General features: G+C 44.9%; 1 protein-coding gene across 2 annotated transcripts in view; it reads right to left on the bottom strand.

Moving 5' to 3' along the window:
* Plcl1 (phospholipase C like 1 (inactive)) overlaps positions 1-26,696 on the bottom strand; it is a 239,250-nt gene that overhangs the window by 211,398 nt on the left and 1,156 nt on the right. The gene's annotated exons all lie outside the window — the stretch shown is intronic.

The following is a 26,696-nucleotide window of genomic DNA, read 5'->3' as shown; positions in this document are numbered from 1 at the left end:
TGTTTTGTTTTTAAAATTAAAAAATGGGTACAAAACTCTTGGACTGACTTCTAATTGCATGAAACTAAATATGGACAAAAATAACAGCACAACCAATGCATATTCCCCAAAAGAAGAGTTTATGTTTTAACCAGGGCACCGAATCGCCTAGCAAAAAGCTGACAAACCTGAGTGAAAGCCCAGGGCTGATGCGAATGTCCCTTGGCTCTGACTCAGCTATTTATACTAAAAGCGAGTTTCTGTCATCACAATCACAACCCACAGCAGCAAAGGCCAGGTGGACAGATGCCTCTGCGGGTCTATCCTGGCCTTTGCCCTGCCCAGCACACCTCGAACCCACACGGCTGCCCACAGGGAGCCCCATCTGTACCTGCCTTTCTCTCTGGGCTTCCATCCCGCCAGCCTGTCTACCTGACTGGGTCTCCACTTCTGCCCCCCGAATCTGGTCCTCACCTTTAGTCTGTGGGCCTCTAATCCTCCAAAGGTTAGTCTGAGATCATTCTTCAAAGGACAGAGCAGTACAAACATTGACATCAAAAAACTCATCTCCTGTCCTTAGAGAATAATCTGTTAACCTAATGGAATGGGGAGAAGAAAAACATTAACTGTCTCTTTCATTTACCTAACAAATATGTACTGATCCGGCTGGGGATGCTGCCCAGTGGCACTGTGCCTGCCTGGCAAGCGTGAGGTCCTGAGTTCAATTCCTGCTATCAAAAAAAAAAATCTGCTTATACGATCGATCAGATATCATGCAAAGCAACACAAGGTAATTGAAAAGTGCCTCTCCCTGTGAGGAATATATTCTATCACAGGAAAAGGGGCACATGCACGCCACACTACACTACCCTTAGCAGGGGAGGTGTCTGAGGTGATACCGTAGTCTACAGAAAAGACACAAGGGGAACAAGAAGTACGCTTTAATTAGAAACTGACCTGAGCCTTGAGGAGGCAGAATCTGCTCACAGAGAACACACAGCAGGAAACGCGGGGCCAGTGCCCAGCAACGCCCCGCCGACGAGTCACCGCGCAGCCCCTCGTGCCCTGCACCCCGGCGGATACCCAGGCTGGCCCTGCGGTCTCTCTGCTGAGCTCACCCTGACGCTTGGGGGCCTCTATACAGACCTCCCCGTGAGTGTAGCCCATGAATCAGAACCATCACGTGCGATGGGATCGTCTCCAAGCCTCACAGGAAACACTGCTGGAGAAGTCAGCATGGGAAAGAACGAACTAATGTTTCTGGGCTGGAGGAGGGGAGCGAGCCTGCAACAGAGAAATGGGATGAAAATGTGGACGCTTATCCCACAGTGAAATCACAGAGGCCTGAACGCTGCATCCACACATCCGGAAGGCCCGGTTTCCTTAGTGTTTAGCGCATAAAGCTCAGTGCTGAATACCACCTGTGTGGGTGCCTGGGTTTTTGCACCTGAAACAGCCTCGCTGTGTAGTGAAGGCCGGCTTTGAACTCACTACACAGCCCAGGCTGGCCTCGAATCATGGTGATCCTCCTGCCTCAGTCTCCCAAATGCTGAGGTTACAGGTCTAAAGACATTAGTTGCTTGACCACATAGCTAAATCCCTTCACCCTGGCCTTTTTATTTTATCTTCTCTCTTCACTAAAACCACAGCCTACCTGTCCCCTAATGCTTCCCCAGCGGTCACTTTTACCCCCTCCTCATCCCGTGTGTCTCACCCCTGTGTCTCAGCCCTCACAGCCAGCATTGGGCCCCCTGAGCAAGTGGCCTCTTGGATTCACTGAGGTTCGCTTTTCCCCGGTCTGAGTAACACATGCTTTAGCATTTGAGGATCCCAGGGGGAGAGGGAGGTGTCCCCACGGGCCTGCAGTGAGACAGAGCCCACGCACTGAGCAACACAGCCACCGTCCAGGTTCTTGAAAGCAACACCACATCTGCTCTTTTGTTTTCCCTTCAGATCAACAAGTACTCAGAGGAAAGCTTATCCTTAAAGCTTCTCACAAACTAAATATGTCCCTTCCACTTGATCCAGCAGCTATGCTCCTTGGTATTTACCCAAATGGGCTAAAAACTGCGTCCACACAAATGTTGATAGCAGCTTTCTTCATGCAGAAGTGACCAAGATGTCTTTCAACATACGAGTGGGTAAACCAACTGCGCTACCTCTATATAAAGGGACATTATTCAGCGATAAAAAGAAATGAATGAGGGCTGAGACACAGCTCTGGGGCGTGAGTGCCTGCCTGGAAAGCACAAGGTTGTGAGTTCAATTCCTGGTACCCCCCCCCTCAAAAAAAGAAAAGAAAAGAAATGAATGAACTATTAAACCACAAAAAGACATGGAGAAATATTAAATGCAAATTGCTAAGTAAAAGAAGCCAGTTGGAAAAGGCTACATCATATGATTCCAACAATATGTCATTCTGGGAAGAGGCAAAGCTATGCAGGCATTTTTAAAAAACAAAACAGCAATGACCAGAGGTTTGGAGGAGGGAAAGGAAAAGACAGGCAAAGCACAGGGGACTTCGCAGGCAGTGAAACTATCGCAGAACGATGCATTACACATTTGCCCGAGCCCACAGAATGGACAAGGAAAGAGTGAACTTCACTGTAGACCTCGGCCCTCAGTGGGGACGCGCTGACACCGGCTCCTCAGTTATTACGAAGGCACCACATCAGCGGAAGGCAGAGACCATAAAGGAAAACGGGCAAGGGCTCAGTGAGGGGTGTAAGGGAATTCCATGTACTTCTGCCCAAATTTTCTGTAGACCTGAGGGTGTTGTTAAAAAAAAAAAATCTGTTCATTTATAAAACATTATTCCTGAGATGTTAACTACCATCGATGTTCATTTCTTATTTTAACTAAATTTTGAAACCTATTTCAGTGGCTATAGGAAGAGCTAATTCCCAAAAGATGATCATTTCTGTTCACTCAATGACAAAGAAGCAAACCATCTCCCCTGGCTTATAAAATCACCCCAGCGGCTGGAGAAGGAAGCTCACACATTCTGGTCCCTTGGTTCCACAAATGACAGTCCCTGGGCCACACACCTTCAGCTGCAGCAGAACATGGCCTGTCCCTGTCCTTCCTCCCTGCGCATGCCCTTCAGGAGAGCTTCTTCCCCCGACCAGCCCTGTCAAGGGGGTGCCGGGAGTAGGACCTGCCCTCACAGCAAGACCTGGGAGAAATAAATCAACAAGCCCAAACCGCTCACTCCTGTCTTCCCGCAGTACCCAAAGCCAGGCAGTGCGAAAGGAGGCTTCTGAGCTTAGGCAATGGGTCCACGGGAAAATCCAGATCCAGACCAGTGTATCAAGTCACCTGTGGTTTGCATAGATAGATCTCTAAAGTCACCGACTCTGGAAATACTGTCTCACCCAAAGGGAGCCCAGATTTGCATTTTGACCAAGACAGCTCTCCCCAGGCTCTGAAGACAAGTCGCTTCTTGGCAGAGGTGGGAAAGCAGTTTGTGTGCGAGAGAGCTGCCGAAGAACAGGAGGCCAGCTATCTTTCATTCTTCTCCAAATCGCTGCCAAGTCTCAGGGTGAAATAAGGAAATTTCCCTTCCCTTCCAGCCAACTATTTCACTTATCCTCCTTAAGATACACTTCTGCTGGGAAACCCAGAGGCCTTTGTGTTTAGAGATGACCTTGCACTTTCTGCCATAACGCTCTATACACAAGAGAACGGCCTTCCCCTGCCAGGTTTAAACAATGCCTGTAGAGAAGAAAAACAAATTCAGTCTGAATTTCTGTGCACATTCATTTTCCTAGAATTCATCTCTAGTAGGTGTTTCTAATTGTGTTCTCCTAAGGTTGAAGCCACCAGAGAAATGTAAAGACACCTTTGGAACACACTCACGTAGTCTTTAAGAAAATAATGTATGAGTAATTTTCCTGAATTATCTAACTGGCTTTAAGGACTCCCTGGAGAAATGAAAGTAAAGCCTGTGTCTCTAAACGGTGTTTTATTCTATCATCAAATACCACTTTCTTGTACTGCACATTAAAACAGCTTCCCAGAACTATTATTTAAGAGTATATGTTTGACAGGAACTGTGAGTCTGGACCCTTTCTAAAGAGTGTTTTCAAAGTTTTTATAAAGCCACTTTGTACACCGTTGACAGGCAGATAAATACCAACTCTTCGTGAAATGTTTTTCTCTTCAAGGATTTAGGTAGAATTGAGAAAACTGCTTTTGAAAATTTGATTGTAGGAAGAAATAATGTGGCATTAAATTCTGCTTTATAAATGTCAACAACAACACGAGGGACTCAAATACTCCCTGGGGGGGCCCATCCGGAAGTACCTGTCCCCCGTGTGCCAGCGACTCAGATGGGTTTGCAGAAAGTGAGGGGCTGGTCTTCACCGTTTTATCAGTGGCCACATTTTCCAGAAACACTGGACTCCCATGAGAACGGTCAAAGTGGCCTCTTCTGGGGAATTGAGGTGCAAATCATGCCTGGCTCGGTTACCCAGGAGCCACCACCTGGGTAGGACCAAGTGGCCCCTGCTTCTTTGGAGCACACGACTCCCCCCCCCCCCGCACTGACATTCACCCCTTAAATCCAACATCTGCTGTGACGTCCATGCTTATGTTGCCTCCCAGCAGCGTCCCAACCCTGAATGCCGAGGGTGCAGGTGCACCCAGCATATGAAGTATGCAGTATGCTGCATATGCTGTATATGCTGTAAGACTGTTTCAATCCACGACTTTTATGCTAAAGGACACTGAGAGGAGGCTGCAAGTTGTGTGTGATGCAAGGCTTTTCAACTCTGGTCAGATTTCCTGAAAACCCCAGGTTTATCCTTCTTCTCCAACACCAAAACCAATAACCACTCTATGATTTTCAGCCACTGTAGAGTAAACCTTAACATTAACCACGCAAATGATTAGCCATCTGATGATCCCTTTGTTGAGAAGCTGGCTTACATGCCTTTTTTGGAGAAGCAAAAGTAGACGGGCATGGGCCCTCCTAAGGGAGGGAAGCGTGGATATGATCACACCGCCTCTGATGACCTCATGCTTGGCAGCAGGCGCCGTGCCACCGAGCTAAATCCCCAGCCCCTCACACTGGCCTCTTTGAGAGCGCTTAGCTACCACCACCTGCACAGAACGCAAGATGAAAATATTTATTCTTGTACCAAAATATCCTATTAAAAATCACCCAAAACCACCAAAAAAAGAAACAAAGAAAAAAAACAAGGAAGACAGGGTGAAAGAAGAATTTACAGCTCCACTGTGGGCTTCACTTCCTCTGTCACACCAGGGCAGATGCTGGGTTTTTTCATACTTAACTCACCTGTCAATTTCAGGTTATGGAGGAAAGAAACTATGCATCACCTGCAGATTCAACAATGCAAGGATTATGAAACAAGGCTGGACGTGGTGGCACACACCTGTAATCCCAGCACTCAGGAGGCTGAGACAGGTGAATCACTGCAAGCTCAAGGCCAGCCTGGCTACAAAGTGAGTTGAAGGCCAACCTGATCTGCACAGTGAGCTCCTATCTCAAAAAGACCAAAAACAAAAATTATGAAACAGCTGAACTCAATATACCAATAATTTTTGTCCTTAAAAATCAACGTGTATTATAGTGGTATCTGGAAAACATAATTAGAAAAAGGAGCCTCGCCTTGGAACACTAACACAGCTACTGTGCTCCTTTTCGTAGGTGATGTGGGTGGCACGATGCTCTGAGCAGGTGCTGTCTTCCTCCATTCCACTACAGACCAAGGGACGCCTGATAATTCAGGACGGCCACAACTTTTGGAATAAAGTCCTATGATTTTTTCAGAAACTTAATCTTGCCCAGCACTGTTACACTCTATGTACTCAAGCACTCTCTGTCCACTAAGCAGATTCAGTGGCTCACCCTCCAGACATTGCAAGACGCCTTTCCCGCGGCCCCTCCCAGTCTTGGCTCTCCCCAGTCTTCAGTTTCTATCCTTAGCGCAGCCACGCTGGACTGCTGGCATCCATCCATCTGAAGTAAGTGGTAAAGATATGTGGCCTGAAGTTGCCTGAGCTTGACAAATTGATACTGTGCCTTAGATCTGAGCATCCACAAAAGTCTTCACGTGTCTAGCAGCCTGGCTTTGGCAGGCACTGTCCTCCTCAGTGGAAGAGTCCACTGATAAGTGCAGAGCTGAGTGTACTATCTGGAGGGGGATCCTGGGTGGAGCTGGGGCGCTGAGGGTGTGACTGGGAAGGGTACACTCTAGTCCCTGGCTCCTCCCTTTTCTCTGCTTCTCCTCCACCATACCCTTTTACCATGCCCTTCCTGCCCTGGAGCCATGGACTGGACCACAGAAAGAACTCTCTGAAACCGTGAGCCAAACAAAGCTCACAGTTAAGCGTGGCTTAACACACTTCTTGATTCTACCAGAGCCAAGAAAAATAGGCAAACGTAAGTCAAATTTCTTATTCTTTCAAAAGCCAGCCACTTCCTGTGAGTCGGCACCATTCACAGGCCTCAGGGAGGAGAACAAGAAGCAGCCCCTTCCTGTGAGTCAGTGTGTGTGTGGGCCACGGGAGGAGAACCAGATGCCAGCCCCACTCAGCGCACAGGCTGGGAGACAGAAGAGCCAAGGTTGCCATCCATGACAAGCACGGGCTGAGATGGTGGCTACTGAAGTGAAACACAACTTAATGCTTATGGTGTTTAGTGTTTCACTGACTTTGCAGGGCTAAAGGCAGTAGTCTGATCATCTATTCAGAGGATGGCAATACCCAATATAGTGTCTACGAGGGAATCTCCTGAAGGTGGTAGACATTGTTAATTCCCTATTAGCTAGTTTTAAAGTCCTGCATCATTGTCACTGTTTTGTTTGGTTTGGTTTGATTGTTTTGTCTTGTTTGATTTTGTTATATCTGATGGCATGAGCAGCTATTTCAAAGATAACAAGATACATTATGGTATTTTTTGGATTTACTATTGGATACTATTTTGGATTTACTATTATCTTGCTTTGAAGTCCTGTGTTGTGTTCATTGTTTTGTTTTTATTGATTCTATTCTGCTCAGTTTTGTTTGATTTTCCTATATCTGATGGTCTGGACAGCTATTTTGAAGACAACAAGAGGCATTATGCTAGCCACTGTTGACTTCCTATTATCATCTTGAAACCCGGTATCACACTGGTATGTTTTGATTGGCTTTATTCTGTTTTGTTTTTCTTGGATTTATTCTCCTTAAAATAAAAAAGTTTTTAATCCTTATTATTTCTTACTTCTACCCTAGAATGGAAGTAACTGTGAATCTGACAAAAGAACATGGGTTGTTTACAAATAGGCTCATTTGATAGGAAAATTAGAGAATGTTTAAAAAACACTGACCAAAAATTAAATTCAAAAGTTAAATCACTACTTTTCTTTTGTCAACAGCAAAGAAAAAAATAATTCTGTAGAGATACCAAGACACTGTTTGAACTTGAGTTTTAAAAATGGAATATCTTCAATTTTGACATTCCACAGTAAAAAAATTTTTTTCATGTGTAACGTATTGCAGACCATCGTGACAAATAAGATTCAAATTCACAGTGACCTACCACTAAACTCTAGTAGGTTTGCAGGTTCCTACAGAAACCATTAAAAGTTTGTCTAACAGAAAAAAAAGTATATATTTTGAGAACATTCCACATTTAAAATAACATCATTTATTAAATGTCTGGCGTAAGTCACACACTTCAAACATCTCATGTCATCTTCCTAGTAGCACAATAAATTTCCAGTTCCCTCTTAGAGGTGAGAAATTGAGACTCAAAAACTCAAACAATTTGGCCCAGATTGCAAGCGGGAAAATGGAAAAAAGGGTTTGACTCCAGGTGCAAGCTCTTCCCACTCCATCTCACTGCCCATATTAATTAGTAGTGGATACCGCTTTAGCAATATTAAAATGACCTTCACAAATACGGAGAGACAGAAGTGCAAAACTGTTTGCCAGAGGTAAAGTAGGAAGGCAGATAAGAGGAGTTATTGAAAGATTTAATTTGGGGTGATTTAGAAAGGTGGAATTATTTAACAAGAACAGAGCTTCTGCTGGAAATGATAACACTCCACACCAGAGATGTACAGAGGGGTTGGCGTGAAGGTACTGACTGCCACTGAACCATACACTTAGAAGTGGTCACAACGAGCCAGGTGTGGGGTGCACACTTATAATCCCAGCACCCTGGAGACCGAGCAGGAGGATCACAAGTTCAAGTCCAGCCTGGGCAACTTAGAGACTTAGCAAGACCTTGTCTCAAAATAAAAAGAGCTGGGGATGTAGCTCCGTGTTCTATCCCCAGTACCCTTAAAAACAAAGTTAAAACAATAAATTTTATGTTATGTATATTTTATCACAATTTTTAAATGACTTTCAGTGTCATCCATTTAGTTGTTTTCCTGCAAATTTCATAATTTTAATTTAAAATTTAGAAGACTTTAAAATCAGTTACATCATTACCATTGTGAGAAATCTCAAGAACATTCGAAGCTACAGACTGAAATAATGATAAACATTTTAAATGGAAAATTTATCTTTGTACCTGATACTTTTCACGCCATTCACTAAGATCTCATTAGAGTCTTTCAACGAGTCTTTTCTCCCAACAAAAAATTTACAGCACAGAATCAACTGATGTAATCCACTTATCCCTAGGGTCTACTATCAGTATCTTTAGTGAATAATTAGTAAATAAATTAGTAGTAAATTTACTACTATCTGCCCCTGCCATCTTTCTAATTTTCTTAATCAAGAGGTTTCTTCTGATACCCCCACCCAGTGCTGGGAATTGAACCCAAGGTCCTGGCGATAAGCTACATTCCCCACCACACCCCCGCCCCTTAGTTTTTATTTTGTGACAGTCTTTCTATGTCACTAAGTTATTCTGCCTGAGCTAGAACCTCAGTCCTCCTGTCTCAGCCTCCTTACGGGCTGGGTTTGCCGGCGTGCATCACCCTGACCAGCTACTTCTCTGCTCTTGATTTTTCCAGATTGGTATCACTGAGTGCTCCTACAAGGAAAGCTTCCCCTAGAGCAGAAAACATGGGAAGGTCTTTATATAAATCAAAGTCATTTCAACCATTCTCAAGATTATATTTTAAACTAGGGGAACAGGTGATGTTTTTATCTTACATTTGAGACATCCCAGTTTCAAGGATTTTCTGTGACTTAGATTTTACACATTTACATTTATAAATGAATGATCGCAGGTCCTGAATTACAGTAAGAGCTCATATGTTACAGCCGTCTAATTATTAATGGGAGTGAAGTCATAAAGAGAAGCACTGCAACTCCTGGGGAGACGTGGCTCCCAAGCCCACGAAGAGTGGTGGTGACCGATGGCTGTGGCCGACAGGTCGGGCTGGCAGGGCCCTAGTGAGCATCTACAAAGCCGCGCCTGCCCAGACGCAGGGCACAGGCGAAGCGATCCAGTCTTAACAAGAACATTAAAAGCGAATCACTATTAATCACGCAGCAAATGAAGACAGTTAACTGAACAAACACCACTTAAATCAGTACGGCAAAAAATCTGCATATTCTTCAAAAATTTCCAAGCCAAAAATATCAAATTTTAGCAAAGGAAAAATAATCTCTGTATTAACTAAGCTAATTCCTTAAAGTAAAAAATGCCTTTTGATGATTTTAATGACGCAAACATTTAAAACAGTACAGGATAAAATAGGGTAAAACAACGGGATGAATCTGACCAAGCACAAGCACCCAAGTACAAAGGCAGTTAGGTGTGGATGCCTGAGGACCAGTCCCGGGGCTTGGGTTCCAGCTCTGGTGTCACTAACATCTGGGTGATCAAGATACTCTTTATTTGTCCTGGAAGAACTTCAGGGGAATATGCTGTTCCATGAGAGAAACCTGGTCCTTCACTGTTACTTATATTCTACTGACTACTGACAGCTAAGGTCGCCAGATCTAACAAATAAAAATACAGAGGCTGGGGATTTAGCCTTGCAAGTGCGCAGTAGTGAATTCACAGTGGTACCAAAAAAATACAGGATACACAGTTAAATTTGAACTTCAGACAAACTGTAACATCTGCACAGGAAATATTTACACTAAAACCTGATGGACTGCTTATCAAGAACACAGATATGCATGTCCTGTATTCTTCCTGCCCCCCTCCCCACCTCCAGCACTTCTGCTAACACTATCTCACTGTTTCTGATTCTTCTATTTGGCAAGCACACAATAACACTCACATCGTAAGTCATGGTTTGTGCTATATGACACACGGAAAGGACTGTAATGGGCTTAATAGGATTCTTAACTTTTGAAAGAAAGTGGTAACCATTTATGGAATTGTTTCAGGACAATTAAAGACACTGTGTTTCCATTTGTTCTTGATGCATTTCTTAAGGGGACATAAAAGGTTTCAGTGGCTGCTTTTACCCAAATGGCAGTGATCAGAGTAACTGACTACGTACGGGATTAGGTATACAGTTATGAAACTGATCACAGGCAACAATTTTCTCCCATACAAGTGTACTCCACAGGGCTATGTGGATGCTTTTATAAAGCAGCACTTGATTTTGCAAAACTACATGTTTTTAATAGAGTTGGTCTAACTTTCCAAATTAGCATTACTGAATTTTTTTTCAAAATCCATGCTTTTGATTTTTAAATTATAATTATCCAAGAATAAAAATTTTTTAAAGTCTATGTTAGGTAACAATTCTACAGTCAAATACACTGAATTATCAAAAATTAAAACTCTGAATCCAATTTAAAACTACCAAGAAAATAAATAAACTTCTCTGTGCTTTTCTACTGTCGGTAAAACTTAAGGTTTGCACTCCAACTGATCTGGACCACCCAAACATCTCAACAATGTAAGGAAGCCCTCTGGGCGGTACTAATACCACTCCAAAGCCATAGGGATGTGAGTGAAATGCTGGTTCTTTTCACAAGCTGTATTTACTCCAAACTAATGAAAATAGATCTGTGAACCCAAATTACAATGATATAAAATTCAGTTTTATCTCCTTCCTTATAAAAAGACACATTTACTAATTTAAAGAGTAGATTTTTTTTTAGCCATGTAAAGATAAAGATCAGAAAGCTAAAACAGAAAACAGCCACATTCTCTCTGAGTCATCATATTCCATTGACTGAAAATCACAATTTAAGGAAATTCTGTGGCCAACTGGACACCGCACAACAGTGCCCTGACTACTGGGGGAAGGCTGGACAACAATGTGAATCTTGAAAAGTGAGCATCTGGTGACTTTTCTAAGCTAGATCCTGTCTCAGGAAATGGTAATTCAGAGTCTACAAAGTCTTTTTGTGTGTGCCACAATGAATTATTTTTCACAAGCAACACAAAAACTAGTTTTCAAGTTCAACAGACTGAATAACTTTTTAAATCCCTCATGATACCTGATTAGTTGCTGGCGCCTGCCTTCCCGGACACCCCCTGTCAGCTCTGACCTCTCCCTTCCCCCGGCCCGCTCTGTGTGACGCTCCTAAGGCATCCTCACCTCCCAGCGGTGTCCCCTCTGAGCAGGACACCGAGAGAAACCTGAACCGCGAGCCCCTGGTGAACACCTGTGGGCAGGACACTGCGCTCTGTACAGTGTCACTGCACACACGGGAGTGTCAACCTCAGTCCCAGGGTGCTGAGAAGTCATCAGAATTTTAAACCAGTGGGCCCAAGTTCAGCTCAGTGGCACAGCACCTGCCTGGCAAGTGTGAGGCCCTGAGTTCAATTCTGAGTACCAAAAGAAAAGATTTCTAAGCTAGAAAGTGGTGCACTACTCAAGCTGTTAGTCTGGAGGATGAGTTAGGAAAAAGAAGTTGGCAAGAAGCAGAAAGACCACTCTCTGCTAAGGTGTTAGAGGCCAAGCACAGAGGTAGGCTGCCTCGGGAGCAGAACCCAGACAACACGGTGACAGAGTTGGAGAGATGAGAGGACCAAAGATCGCACCCACATGGCTGGCGACAGGAACTGGGGCTGGGGGTGCTATGATGAGACCAAGAACACAGGAGAGGGAGGACATGGGGACCTGGAGAGGCTCAGGGCTCATTTGCAGGGGAGGTCTCTTCTAAAGTCACACCTGAATTTGTTTTTCAAGTGCATCTTACTTCCAGACACACATGGCAGTGACGGTCCTTCACAAGCACCTTCACACACGCACACATTTGGAGCTCGGGCACCGACCTCTGTTACAGCGCCTATTTCCCATCTGGCCTTATAGCTGTAATATACTGAGTACTCAGGGAGCATTTCTGTCAACTTTGAATCAACGTATTGCAGAACAGTCTGGCCATAAATATCAGAAGCACCAGTGCACATGTGGGCCAGTGAGGCGGTCATTACAAGCAATTCTGCTGAAAAACATCGCTCCGTGAAAATGACTGATTACAGTTGCCAAACCGGCTGCTAGTAGAGTCAGATTTCAATGGCCTTGGCTTCACGACAGAGATATTAAATATGCATTTATAGATTTAATATGAAATATTGATTAACAAGAGAGAAGCTCACGGTCTCCTCACTCTGGCATATATACAACTTAATGTCGACTCAGTTTCCAACATCTGAATGAGACTCAAGCCCGTCATTCCTAAGAAAGTCCTCGAGGCATCATTGCCTAAAGCGGTGGCGCCGTCTTCATTCTAGCTGCCTCCTGGAGTGAGGGATGGGTAGTGTCCGGGTTCGCCACACGCGCTTAGGGTACCGCGGGCCTGGCTTCTTCAGGGAACTGAAGCTGATCAGACTGAATATGCCACACCTGGTTGGTTAAGAGAGCGTTGCAGCCAGCAGCACTGATACACTGCCTTGAGGCTGGTGGAAGAGCTGCCTGGGAGGAAACATTGCCCACAGCTCCTGGGTAGGTAGATAAACCCTGCCATAAAAGTTACAGAATTACAGCCTTTGCCATAGTGGCCAATAGATGGTATTTTTCTAGGAGGAGCTGCCAAGTACATGGGTTGTCAAGGCTTCTCCTTTTCAGGACGGCCTAAAATACACCTAAACCATTTCTTCACACTTACCCCGCAGCTGCAAGCAAACTCACAGGACAAAAGTTATAGTTTCATTGTACCGAAGAAGAAACTGAAGCTCAAAAACATTCTCAAGCACAGTTAGTAAGCAGCAAAGGTGGGATTTTGTGTCCTTTTGCCTGCCCAGGTGGTCTCCCAGGACTGGAGCTCCTGTTACAGAACGCAAGCCCAGCCCTGGTGGAGGGCATCAACCCAGGGCTAGTGAGCCGTGGGGACAGCACAGGAGGAGGACCCCTCTTGGGCCAGCTGTGGGGTGGGAAAGGGGAAGCCAACACCCAACACTTAGTCGGAATAGACAAGATGCATGACATGGTCTAACCCAGCCAGAACTAACAAAAACAACACAGAACCCCTCAGTGGGCTTGGGCAGAAGGTCAAGGCTCCAGCGGACGAGCTGACGGGACGCCGCCTACACCTTCCATGGGAGGACTCCCGGGAACACGGGTCCCCAGACTAAGTTTATTTTGGCATGACAGGGCTGAGTCAGTGTCGTGCAGGCCCAGGATAATTACTCCCAGTTCTTATTACAACTTTTCAGATTAAATCCATGATTGGTTTGCATAAAGACGTCGAGTTTCCAATTCTTTCAGGATGCCTTCCTCATGGAAATTGTGCTTAAATGTAAAGTGTGCATGTATGTGTGTGGGGAAGGAGAGACAGACAGACAGACAAACAGAGACAGACAAAGGAAAATACCACGTACTTTAGACCCTCTTCCAGCCACTGGCCAGCACCTGATCCACAAGGACCTGGTGGGCAGCAAATACCTCAGACAACAATAGACAGCCTTGGTGAAAAGGTCTGCAAGAAAAAGTCGGAGCTGCCTCTTAACTGTATTATTATGTATACAAGCAGAGTGGTGGCTGCCAATTTTATGGTTCATTCCCTAGATCAATCATTATTTATCTACCCCTGCCTTTACAGAGCCTCGGTCTGCCCTTGGAAGAATCACAAAACCAAGCAGTTAGAGAGTTCTGTGTCTTGTGGACTTTACATCCACCAAGGAAAAGAGACTCTTAAACACTCTGAAAAGCTGAGCTAGAATCAGACATGATTTTTTTAACAACTAAGCTTTCATCCATATTTGTGTATATGGCTACAAATTTTACCAAACTGTCCATAACTTAGAGGAAGGAAAGGAGTCTGAAGTCTTTAGCTGGAAGAGGCATTTTGTTCAGCACAAAGCAAAACTCCAGACCGCAGTTGAGTTAGCTGTGAGATGGCTCAGCTAAATTAACAAGGAGGCTCTCAGACACTTCCGAGGTCTAAGTGTCCCTTAAGGCTGACAGCATGGCAGGTGAGGGTTATGGGAGCTTTTCTAAACTTTTGATCAACTTGAAGCAAGGAAAGAAGTATTATGCACTGTTCATTAAGATGAATGATCAAAGCCAAGCACAGCACACCGTAAAATGTACAAGAACCTGAAAATCTAAACGGAATTACAATAAATTCGCATGTACTTCAACCTTTCCTGTAGAACTGGAGGAAGCTGGAAACCACCTTGAACAAACCTGACCCCCCAGTAGAAACTGTACAGTCATTTGCCAAGAAGCTGCAGAGAGCGTAACAACTACCGATACTGTCGACTTGGTCCAAAACCTTCTTGGAAGGAACGCAAAGCTTTCCTTTTAAATAGCAGTAACTATGTATATCAACTCAAATTGTCTGGGCTTTTTTCTTCATAATGTTTCAAGACATCAAAGAAAAACCATGACAACCAGTTCCCACAGCTGCAGAGACCACCAGTAGATGGTGAGGTTCCCTACCTCACTGGAGGTGACCATTGCACCCAGCCAGGCTGCACCTAAGAGCTAAGGACATATGCTCTGAGTCCCCCAGATAACCCCGGACCTAAGTCTTCCTTACCAAACCCTTCAGGGCTACATGCGCTGCTTTTTCCTTTGCATTCCTATGTGCCCAACACACGATGTTGAAATCCCTCGTGGGGGGTCGGGGTGTGCGTGCCACACAGCCCAGCCCTTTCCTGCTCCCTTCCTCCCGCTCCCACCCCCTCCCCACCCCCTTTTCATCTCAGAAGCATCTATCTCTCTACTTCACGGTATTTTCTTTCATTTTGCTCTTCCTAAAAGTCCTGATGTTCCTTCCTTCAAAATGATTCTCACATTTTATCTTTTCTACCTCCAAGTAATAACAGTTATCACTTACTGACTGTCTACTGTGTGTCAGGGACTTAGCAAAGCACCTACAGGAATTCTCCCATTTACTCCTCCCAACAACCCCATGAGGCTGGTTCACCCCAGTGATGAAACACAGGCACCAAGAGAGCCGGTCACCTCGCAGGACCACACAGCCGGGCGAAGAAGCCTCCAACTCCAGGAGTCCAGTCCTAGGGTCTTCATGGCAGTGCTGTTCCACCTCTTGGATCGAGCACCTAATTCTAGAAACTTCTAGGCATACTCATCTCTAATTTGTTAGTGTTTCTCACAGTGAATAAAGTCTGCCTTTTTAAGTATTATTTTAATAATTAATTCTCCATTCCAAAAACAGTACAATGGTCTTACACATCACCGTGCTGGGATGGGATACCATCAGCCAGCCACATGTCCAGCTCCACGAGGAACCTGGAAGCACTCAGTAAGCGGCCAGGTTATCACCATGACCGGCAAGTGGGAGGAGACACCCCCGGGACTCCCTCTGCAGATGCCAGGGCTGTCACAGGGACTTAAACCGGCTCTTTATAGCTCCTGAAGGTAGAAATAGGACTGAGTAGGCAACGTGTCACTGCAGATCTTGATTTGGGCTCAACATACGAAATTTTTCAGACAACAAAAGGAGCCTGGAAATGGAACTGGCTCCCTGAGGAGAGCAGGCGCTCCCCGCAAAGTGGAAGCCAATTCCGGACATCTAACGGCTTCCAATGGTGGCGGAACTAATGGCAAATGGCCTCCGGAGGCTCTGCTAAGGGGTCACCACTGATTCTTACACACGGCAGGTGGCTCAAGGTCGTCACTCAGGGCATCTTACGTTGTCCTTGCTTGGGCTTTCTTTACAATGTACCAGCTGTATACAACTTGCCAATTTCAGGTCAAAGTAAATAGTGCAGTACCTATGTGAGTGGCACAATTCCAAGACAGGACCAAGTAGCCACGTTCTGGTCAACTGCTCCACCCAGGCCCAGCAATATGAACCCAAACCATAAAAGGGCAATGTGTGGCCCCTCATAACACAAAACACATTCACTCGCTCCCCAAGTCAATGTCTGGTCCACAGACAAGTCTTTAACACGAACAAACATTTACTGAGGACACAGTCAGGCAGATGGGATCAAGCGGATGGCACATTTTCCAACCTCTGCAGCTGGGCATGGCCATGCAACCAAAGAACCCGCGGGATATGCGCAACTTACAGTCACTGCCTCAGGAGGACACTACTAGGTCTCCACTTTCTCTTCCTCATTATAAGGGAGAAGAGAGAGAGGTGGAGTTGGGCCAGTTTGACAAAGGAACATCCCAAGAAATACTGCTGTCCCTGAAAAAGGACCTGGATCCCTGAAGTGCTTTTCAGAGCAGAGCCACCTGCCTGGTTGGAATAACCTGCCCACTGTCACGTCTATAGAAATCAAGTTTTCTCTTGTGTGAACCACTGGATGTTAGGATCTGTCTGTTTTGGAGTGATTTAAACTTTTAAAAATTCAATCTTTGGGGCTGGGGATTTACCTCAGCGACATAAGCACCTGCCTTCCAAGCAGGCAGTCGTGAGTTCGATCCCCGGTACCGATAAAAAGGAAAAAGACAAAAAAAAAATTCAATCTTCATAAATACAGAAAGTGAATCCCTTCATGTCCAAAGCTATGTAAATATTCTCAGCTCAATTTCATCTTTAAGAAAGATTTTTTGAAATGTTAAATTCAGACGTAGATCAAGCTGACAATCTGAAGTAAATAGTACCTTGTTATACTTCCTGAAAGCTGGAACCAGGATAAAAGGAAAAGATACAAAAGATCAGGGGGAAAAGCACCTGAAAAAAACAACACAGTCTCTCATGAGTTTGGTAGCACAATCCTTTCAATAATAAGAAAAATAACCTGTCTTAACTGTCTACCTGATCTACAAAGTGTGAGAGTCATGTTCAGGTGTAAAAAACTAAATATCAAAATGTAAACTGCTAGTAATGTATTGAAAGATTTAAAATAATCAGATAAAGACAGCCAAGCTTTATGCCCCCATGAAACCTCAGCATAATGTTCCTATATCCTGTATAAAACCAATTTCTAAACAAGAAAAGAAAGTATCAGGCACCGTAAACCACAGTTGGCTCTCTCCAGGTGTTTCACGACCTGCAGTACAGCAAAAGCATCCTGTGCAGAATCTTTATTTCACATGAATAAAGCCTGAGGTCTACAGCTTGCAACTCCAACTTTGGATCTGATCGAATGCCACCTAGCTCCCTGCATTCTCAATGGATCATCTCCAGTGTCCGTGGAAAATGCTGTTTCTCCTTTTCGGCTTTTAAGAAGCTTGGTACAGGGAGAGGCATTCCACAAGCTGGTCTCATTACCCTAAAGCCAAATAGCAACCGACTCTCCAGAATGTTCGCTCACGTGGAAATGACAGCTTTTACACAGGCCACTGGGCTTTACCATGTTCTAACATCCCACATCGCCATGCAGGCTGAAAAGCACATTGTAGTGACAATGCACACAGGTGGGTCATAATAAGGACCCCAAAGCTGTGAGATAAAACATGTTGTTTTAAACCACAAAGTTTGCAAGGACACGTTACAGCAGTAATGGAGAACTGAGACATGAGGTTTCTGACTCTTGGAATACGAAGAATTTCAGGAGTGAGAAACCCAAACCTTGAATCCAGGAGTGACATCTCAGACTCTTGGTGACTTTCAGTTTAAACATATAGATACCCAGCTCTACAGAGCCGCTGTTTTTATGACAGAACAATGCAAATGTGAGTCAGCTCCATTCCGGCCAAGTCAATATGTCCTAAAACCACTGTTTCCTTGTTTGTTTGTTTTGGTTTTGAAAATTTAAGATACCAGCATTGAAGGTTTTGTAGGACACAAGCAAGTGGGTAATAAAGCCAGGCGTGAGCCCCACATTTGCAATCCCCATTCTCTGAGGTGGGAAGATCACAAGCTTCAGCCCATCTCTGGGCAGCTTACTGATTTTGTGAGACTCTGTGTCAAAACTGAAAACATTTTTAAAGGACTTGGGGTATAGCTCAATGCAACCATCAGTTCAACCCCCAGTCCAAAAAAGAAAAAGGACAGTAAAACTCTGCCTTCCCGCCACCTCACCACACACACTTAGTCACTGTGAGACCTCATGCAAGTTCCCTTACCTGTCAGCACCCCGACCTCCTCATCTACAAGGCAGAAATTACACCAAGAACTACACGGCGGTCAGCTGTTACACGCATGGACAGTGACATAAGAGCTTAACAACATTAGCGCCATGATTATTCATGGTATAAATAAACCTCCACCACCTACCTATGACATCACAAGCAAATTTAATTCAGTTGTTCAGTTCTCACAGATAATCTGATTGAATGGCTCCCGGGGAGAACAGAGGAGCTGGAGACAGTCATGCGCGGTGAAAGCTAGGGCCGGCCTAGGGGTGGCCTCTAAGCTCCTGTCCAGCTCCCCAGTGCCATATGACATAGCTGGAGAGTTGGGCGTTGTTGTATGTTATTTTTCACCTAAGAGCACACCTCGGGTCCTCTTTGCCCTGGTCACTCCAGTTACAACTAATAGCTCACTCACATGCCTTAATGTGTCTCTTTTGGTCACTAGAAGTGTTTTCTAGCCCTCAAAAACTCAGCCCTGTTCACTTACAACTTCAGCCCAGGTTTGGCTCAAGGTCTTTACCTCCTGACCTCCACCGCAAGCCAAGAGGGCGATGGTAGCGGCTGTGCCAGGGATGGTCTACCCTCCCCTCATCTCCCCGTCTCTTCCTGCGCACTTCCTTAAGGGCAGGGGAGGCGAGGGCTCCCCAGAGGATGGGCCCTTGGGGATGCCGCAGGTCCCCTCACACTCTGAACTGACCTCCATATCCTGGCTCTCCACCAGTCACTTGCTGCCCCCAGCGCCCCCTTCCTGCACCTTCCTGCTCCCTTCATGCCTTAGCCAGCCCCTGCCCAGCCTGGGCCGCAGTTCCCTCACCCAAGTGGCCTCTCTTCAGCTGGAGCTGAGGCCTGGCCACCTTCTCCAGTGACCCCTTTCTCCACACCCACAATGGCACTGCATCCAGGCTTCGGCTGCCCAGTAACTCGGCATCTTCCAAAGAAGAGGTGAGCACCAAGCCCAGTCCAGGGAGCCTGGTGGAGAAGGACTGCCACAGGTCCACCACCATTAGCTGCCCAGTCTTATCCTCCAGAATCATCTCTTGATTCCCGTCTCTTCCAGCCTCGGGAAGGGTTGTGGTTCTTTTTCTCACAAGGAGAAAAGAGGAAGAAACAGACTCCGCCCGGGAACATACTCCATCCACAGCCAGCTTCTCCCTGCCTGTCCTCCCGATTTAGGCTGGGGGCGGGGCTGGGCAAGGACAGCCATGGAGGAGGGACAGGAGTGTTCACAGTCCCGATTACACGACACTGCTTGGAGCCTTTCGCTCTGCACTGGGATGATCAATTCCAGCTCTTGCACCTATTCCCATCCCATTACTAGCACCGTGCCAGCTTTTCGTCAGAAACCCTTCTGTACTGACTACAGGTCCTCCTGAAGGTGCCCCCAGGAAGAACCCCTTAGACTTTCCCAGGGCTGGCACTGGAAAAACAGCAAAGCAGACAACATTTACGGTTCCTGCCAAGATCCCCACAACAGCTCAGCCAATGGTCCCTCAGCCCTTCGCAGGAATCTCTAGGCTCGAGGAGCTCTGTGTCTTCGGTTGCCTGTTACATAAGTGAGAGGTGCCCATCATGAAAAGGCTCTCCAGAAGAAGCGAACACTAAAACAAATTAATGGCGTTGGTCAGTCTATGAATTAGGTATCCAACTTTGTTTCTCGCCAGCTCCATTGAGCCCTCTTCCTTCCATTAAGTGCTGACCTCCTGGGTGTGCTGTCTCCCAGTGCATGCAGTGAACATGGCTTTGGAGAAAAGCCACCATCCCAGCTAGAGGGTGAAACCTAGCAATCAAAGGTTACCCACTATGGAGGCCCTGACTTCCGGTGTGTTTAGCAAACACCACCGCATTTTTCATGAAACTAACTTGACCCAGTAACAACCACAGGTGAGAAAAAAAGTTCTTTTTAAGTTTCAGATATTCGGGGGACGCCTTCCTGACCAAAACAAAACCCACTTTAAGAGAATGTAATAGGATGCTTTACTGTGCAAATGCTGCAGTGGGGGGGGGGGGAACCTACAGTCTTTGGTAATTTAACATAACCGCAGAAAGATCATTCAGTCTGACACACAAGTGCATGGGCCACACAGTGGCTTTAGGCTTTAGGGCTACCCTGAACTACAAGGGGAGCCCTTGTCTCAAAAACCTGCCCCAATAAATAAATAAATAAAAGAAGGAGGAGGAGGAAGAGGAAGATGAGAAAAAGAAGAAGAAGAGGAAATAATATACTATCAGGGGTCCCAAACTTCTCAAGGAAAAGTGGAATGCAATGATAATGTAAATTCATCAATATTTGTATGAAATTCAAGGAGGAAATACATTCAAATGTCCTTGAGAAAATTTCCCAAAATTATCTGCAGAATTACTTCTCTTTTGTTTTTTAGCTGAACTTAATGCATAAGGTAACAAAACCTCTGTGGTCTCATCTACCAGCTAAGGCTGAAGCCAGTCACATTAAGGGCACACACGCATGAAGAGTGAGGCCACTCTGGAGCCCCTCACCGGCTCTGCACGTACGAGCTGAGCGTGACCTTGGGCGCGGCACTTATCACTGCCCCATCTGTGAAATCTCAGATAGTAATAATGCCCATTTCATATGGTATGTGAGGATTAAATGATTTAATACACATGCAGGGCTTAGAGTAATACCAGACTCAGAAATTCCTCAGGAAAACCCCTTTACACTGCTGTGTATTTCCCCATACAGTGGTACATTTTCTCTATTATATTGAACACAAAAAGAAGGTTTTAATTATTAATAGCATTTCTAAATATATAAAACTTCATTATAGTATGGAATCAATAATTCCAAAATATTCTAACACTGGGCATCACTAAATGCTGAAGATGACTGTGCATCTTGTATGTCAGCCTCTAGGGGGAGCCCAGGGTTCTCTGACTACCCACCCCCACCCTACCGGCCCCCAAACTAATCCTGCTGGTCAATGATAAAGGAACTGCAGGTTCAAAACCAATGGCATGGGGGCCGGTTCAGCTCAGCAGCATGGTGCCTGCCTGGCAAGCCCGAGGCCCTGAGTTCAATTCCTTGACTGGGACTGTTCTATGGGGTGAAGCTTTCAAAGGAGAAAGAAGAGTACGCAGCCTGGGGTCTCCCACATTCCTCAACCCCACATTCAGGCAGACCTGACAGGGAGAAGGACAGGGACCCCTCCAAAGCCCCAGTCCAAGGGAGGCCCCGTTGACCCTGGCTCCGATTCTCTCTTCTCTGGCCCAAGCAGGCTGGCACTGCACTGCACGCCAGCAGGGCTCTCACGTGGGTGACAGGGTCTGGGGTTTGAAGTCACTTCAGCCTCAGGGGAAACTGGTCCCGTTTGGCCTTCAAGTGGTGCATTATGATCAGGGTCCCAGAGGCCTAAAGAATCCTTTGTCCCTTTTTGCCTTTATGTATTGATCACCTTCGGTGTCTCACAGGAAGGCTGGTGCAAAACTGAGCATCTCACTTCCCCCCGAGGCCTAGTAGTGTCACAACCCCACCAGACCTCCCCAGGACACTGTGCCATGCAAATAATGTAGTCTGCCAGCTTGCGCGTACTGCCTGGCTCTGTCTGCGCTTCCCCCAGAATAAGCATCTTTTTGGCCTTAAGAAAGGTCAGCACGAAAGAATGAACAAAGCAGATATTATCTCTCAAAGGTATTTTGAACTTTCGAACACCAAGTCAAACGGTTAAGGACAAACAGACCATCGTTGCCTATAATAGCTACGCACTTTGACAAATGCACAAACGCACACTGAGAATATAGAGAAACAAAATATATTTACTTGGTAAGTTCAGTTTTCCTTCGCTTTGCTTTGGATGCTTTCAAAATCATTCTTCCTGCAGTGATAATGATAATACAAATAATGGCTCTTTTCTACTTCATGTGTATAATCCTTCTCTCAAAGTAACGCTAGACTTATTACAAACAAGGTGAGTTAAAATGGCACTGTTCAAAATAAACTAGATTATATCTCTCACCAACATACCCACATGCCACGTCACAAACAGAACTGCATATCAAACCAATTTTAAATCCAAGAGATGACTCCAGTCCTTTGCATACATGAGTTGGTTGCCATTGATCTTAGTTGAAACACAATATACCAGTCAATACCTAAGACAAGACAGAGTGCTGTTGTTACAGAAATTGGCTGTTTCTCCTACTTGTTATTATTAGTTTACATAATCATTAATCATAATAAACAATTATTGCGTGCTGTTGTAAGAACTGGGATACAGATATAAACGAGACCTGAAATGAGTTAGATTCAACAAAACTACAAATAAACATTTTGCATTATTAAAACACTTATCAGAACACCAGATTTTGCAGAACTAAGCAGGTTTCATCACCATCAGGTTTACTGATTTAGATTTAGATTGAAACTCCACTCCCCACATTTTAAACCTAATGGCTCATAGGCTGGTGCTGAGATACCCAAGGATCTCTTCTCAAGTCTCTTTGGTCATTTAAGGTGGGATCATTTTTTAGATGTACAATGATATAAATATGTCAGTTTGGACACTACCCTTGAGTGCAGAATAATCTTTTAATTGCTCTATATTTTTTTATTAGTACAAGTCTGCAGTACATAATATTTGCATTCATTGTGTGGAGCCAGTACAGGTACATCTTAATTCCTTTTTCACCCTCTTCTCCTTCCTTCCCTCTTCCCTCTATCTCTTGGTCCCCTTCCTATTTGAAAAAGATCCATCTCTCTACCTCCTATGATCTATCTTTTATCTTGCTCTTCATTTATATTTTGGATTTCTTGTATAAGAGAGCTCATGTGATCTTTAAGTCTGTCTTAACACTGTGGTATCGAGGTGCATTTATCTGCCTCAGGCTCACCTTTCTTAAGGCATAGTGGCCTCCCTTGTGTGCAAATACCACGCTTCCTCTATGCACTCACTAGCACTCACAGTAAAAGCTGAGCAGAAGCGACAGGAGGGCAGGGATGGCATCTCAGTCTGTTCCCTGAGCCACCCTGCCCTGCCTGAGCCAGGGCCCCAGCATTACTGGGAAGCAGCTTGCGGGCTGTTTATGCAGCCCCAGCAAGGTAAAGTCAGCTGTGTCCTGATGTCTTTCATAATGCCCTGCTGTGCCTGCGGGTTATGCAGCAGTAAATGTTCAGCTGACATTTTAAAACTGCGAAATTTAATTGCCTGTTTTCTGCGTGGTGAAAGGGTAAAGTGAGGACAACAACACAATGTGTGTTTAACCTCTTACTGCCTGGAACTGACTTACAGTTTTTCAGCCTCAGCATATTCTCCAAAAAGGAAAACAGAGAGCATAAATTCTAACTGCAGTGACAAACACAGCTAATAGGTACTTACAAGATCTTTCATCAAGTATGACAAGCCTTTTCCCCGAGTTTATTCCTCACTCTCTCAGGAGGTGATATATATAAGAAGTCACATCAGAAAGGGCACCGTAATGACCATGACCAACGACCACTTCTCAGAGGAAATGCGACTGCACTGCTATAGCAATTCTAGAGAAAGTAAACACGCTCAGTGACACCAAAGCTACCTCCTGAAGCCACCCAGGGAGCCCCCCATGTGACAAAGGCTGGCATGGCCACTGAGCCACCAAGTTGTGTTATTTTATTTGTTTGTTTCTGTAGTTCACCCCAAAGTTTATTTTGCACCTTAATTTTTAGTTATCCAATAAAAGTCTGAAAATGCTAGTTAACTCCTAGGTCAATCTATAAAAGCCTAAAATTGCCAATTGTTTTGCAATCACATTTCATTTCCCTAGGAAAAGGCTTCCAGAGCTCCAACTGGAGATCCTCTATTTTCTCCCCTATTTCCCCCTAGAATAGCACACATTCCTCATTTCTGGCAATTTGTCTGGATAACACTCTAAAAGAGAATCCAACCCTGCCCAAGGCCCACTGTGGACAAGGACACAGGGGAAGAGGGCCTGGTGTGAACAACGGGTGTGAGTGTCATCTGTTCACACAAGAAGTACCATAAGTACCATGTGTTGACACCTGCCAAACTCTTCCACCTTTTCAGAATCACCATGAGCCTAAGAAAATGCCCAAAGCCAGGAAAGACTGCAATCCCCTTTCTGAGTCATTGAGCTCCAGATACTCTGCACTGGGGAGAGGAAGGAAGAAAGGCTCATTCCCTACAACAGCTTGGGGCCTAAGATCCAGATTCTTCCAACACTCTCATGTGTGTTGAGGCTGCTTCTAACCCAGAAGCGCTGAAGACTAAACTTCCTGACCTGAGAAGTGGCCGTGAGCGCACACCAAACAAGGCACTGAGTCCTACCTTGGCAGACACGCTGCGGGGAGCCAGCATGCAATGCACAAAAGCTCCTGGTTCAGAACACGACCCACAACAGTACCTGACCGCTCTGGGAGTGATAACTTCGCCATGAGTTAGCTGGTACCCAAGCACATCTTTGGAGCCGAAGCTCCGAAACCCAGAAGAGTGTGCCGGGCCGTGATGACACAGCAGTGAGTGTGGACGGCACCCGAGCTCGTCACTGCTCTAAACACACCTTATTTCCCTCTCCTGTCTTCACCCACACCCCAAGCCCTGGAAGCTGAGGGCCAATTTCCACTCTTCTGGGACTAGAGAATTCATACTGCAATAGACACAAAAGATACAGTAGAACTCATCAGTCTGTGACGTACACTGAAAGAAACACAACTGCTAGCTTTTAAAACCCTGATGTATCTCAGTGCCCAGCTATCATACTGCTTTCTATCCCACAACATCTGAGTCATGGCCCTATTAACGCTATTAACTACAGCTTAAAATATTAAATATTTTTACAAATGTAAAGCTGACATCAAGTACCAGGTAATTCCTTAACTAGAAATATATTCAAATGCAAATAGTACCTAAGCGTTAGATATTACCTAACTCCTGGTACACTCTTAACCTGTCACTTACGCCAATAACACAGACTGGACAGAATTATTGTAGCATACTACAACGCACTTACCAAAACCCACAGCATATATTATTGCCAACTGCTGTTGAAAATAATCACACAGGGGGGAAAAAAAAGGATGAATTAAAGAGAACAGAGTCTAATTCCTGCATCAAATTTTTTTAAACCTATGATAGGGCCTATGGGGAAAGAAACACATGGTGGTAGAAAGACTTCCCAAAGATGTGTACAAATCTATGCTATTGTCTTCACTAGCTCGGAAGGAAACTGTTTTCTCAACTGCACACATGTTTTCAAATTAAGAAGGGCAAATTTACCAAAAACGTTCCTTGTACTAATACACAAGGCAGTCTGTTTTCTGGCAGAAAAGAGGAACACATTATTCTGATTTATCTAGCATTCTAGTTAATAGAGAATTAGCATTAAAATTAGAAACAATGCCTAAATCAAACTGAAAAGAATTTATATTTGATGATTCACAATATTTCAGGCTTCGAGGTAGGATGATGATGACTATCAATTATTATTGCACTAAAGCTAAGTGGAGCTGTATTTAATAGTTTTTCATAGAAAATGTACTACAGCCTTGTCTGGGGGTCGGGGCTTCAGCACCAAGTAGAAAAAACTCTTGGCCCAATGCGAAGCATGCATTCTCTGTACATAGGGAACCGTGCTACAGACTTCTCACGTGGTCCACATTCTCATTGTTGCCATGCAAACAAACCACAGAATGCCAGATTCAGGATGTCCACAGAAAGGTTTCTGATCCCAGAGTGAGCAGAACCAAGCCCGCCAGGAAAGGACCACCAGCCTCTGGGAACAGGCCCAGCACCTGCTGGCCACCGAGACCCACCGGCTGGCCCCTGAAGATGGAGGTGCTCGGCACAGTGACCCCAGACAACTCTCTTGGCACCAAAAATATATGGACCAAATCTGAAGCTATGAGGCCTGTAAAACACCAGTCAGACTTCATGGTATAAATCAGAAGTGCATCAGGAACACACACAGGACATCAGGAACACACATGGGAACACACGGGAAGATGCTCCCACATGAGTGCACAGCTTTGGAAAGACGCATAAGGTGGGACGCGGAGTGGCTTGCCGCATTTCATTTTTTTAAAATCACATGACTTTATTTTTTCCACTAAATCTAATTTAAAATAATTCACTTCATTTTATAGTATCTTTCATCTTAAAGGCCACTTACTAAGTGCTTATTACACTTACTGTTAAGTAGGGAAAAGATGGAGTTAGTACTCTGCTGGCTCCTTTTCCGACATAAAAAGAAATTTCAAAACAAAAGAGACATCATTACCCAGAGAATGTGAATCAACAGCGCCCAATCTGAAAGCGCAGACAGTCCTCCTGTACTTTATAAAGTATCCTGCAGTTTGTTTGAGTATCAATATCTTAGAATCTAAAAATAGACCTGTTTCTTAAGTACGGTTTTTTTAACTTTCAAAACAGTACATTTTTTTTTTTTTTT

This window comes from Cavia porcellus, unplaced genomic scaffold (assembly GCF_034190915.1).
Source record: "Cavia porcellus strain 051 isolate PalLab524CR breed Dunkin Hartley unplaced genomic scaffold, mCavPor4.1 scaffold_12, whole genome shotgun sequence".
In the NCBI taxonomy this organism is placed as follows: Eukaryota; Metazoa; Chordata; class Mammalia; order Rodentia; family Caviidae; genus Cavia; species Cavia porcellus.
The sequence above is the reverse complement of the archived record's forward strand: the minus strand, read 5'-3'. Positions and strand labels throughout refer to the sequence as shown.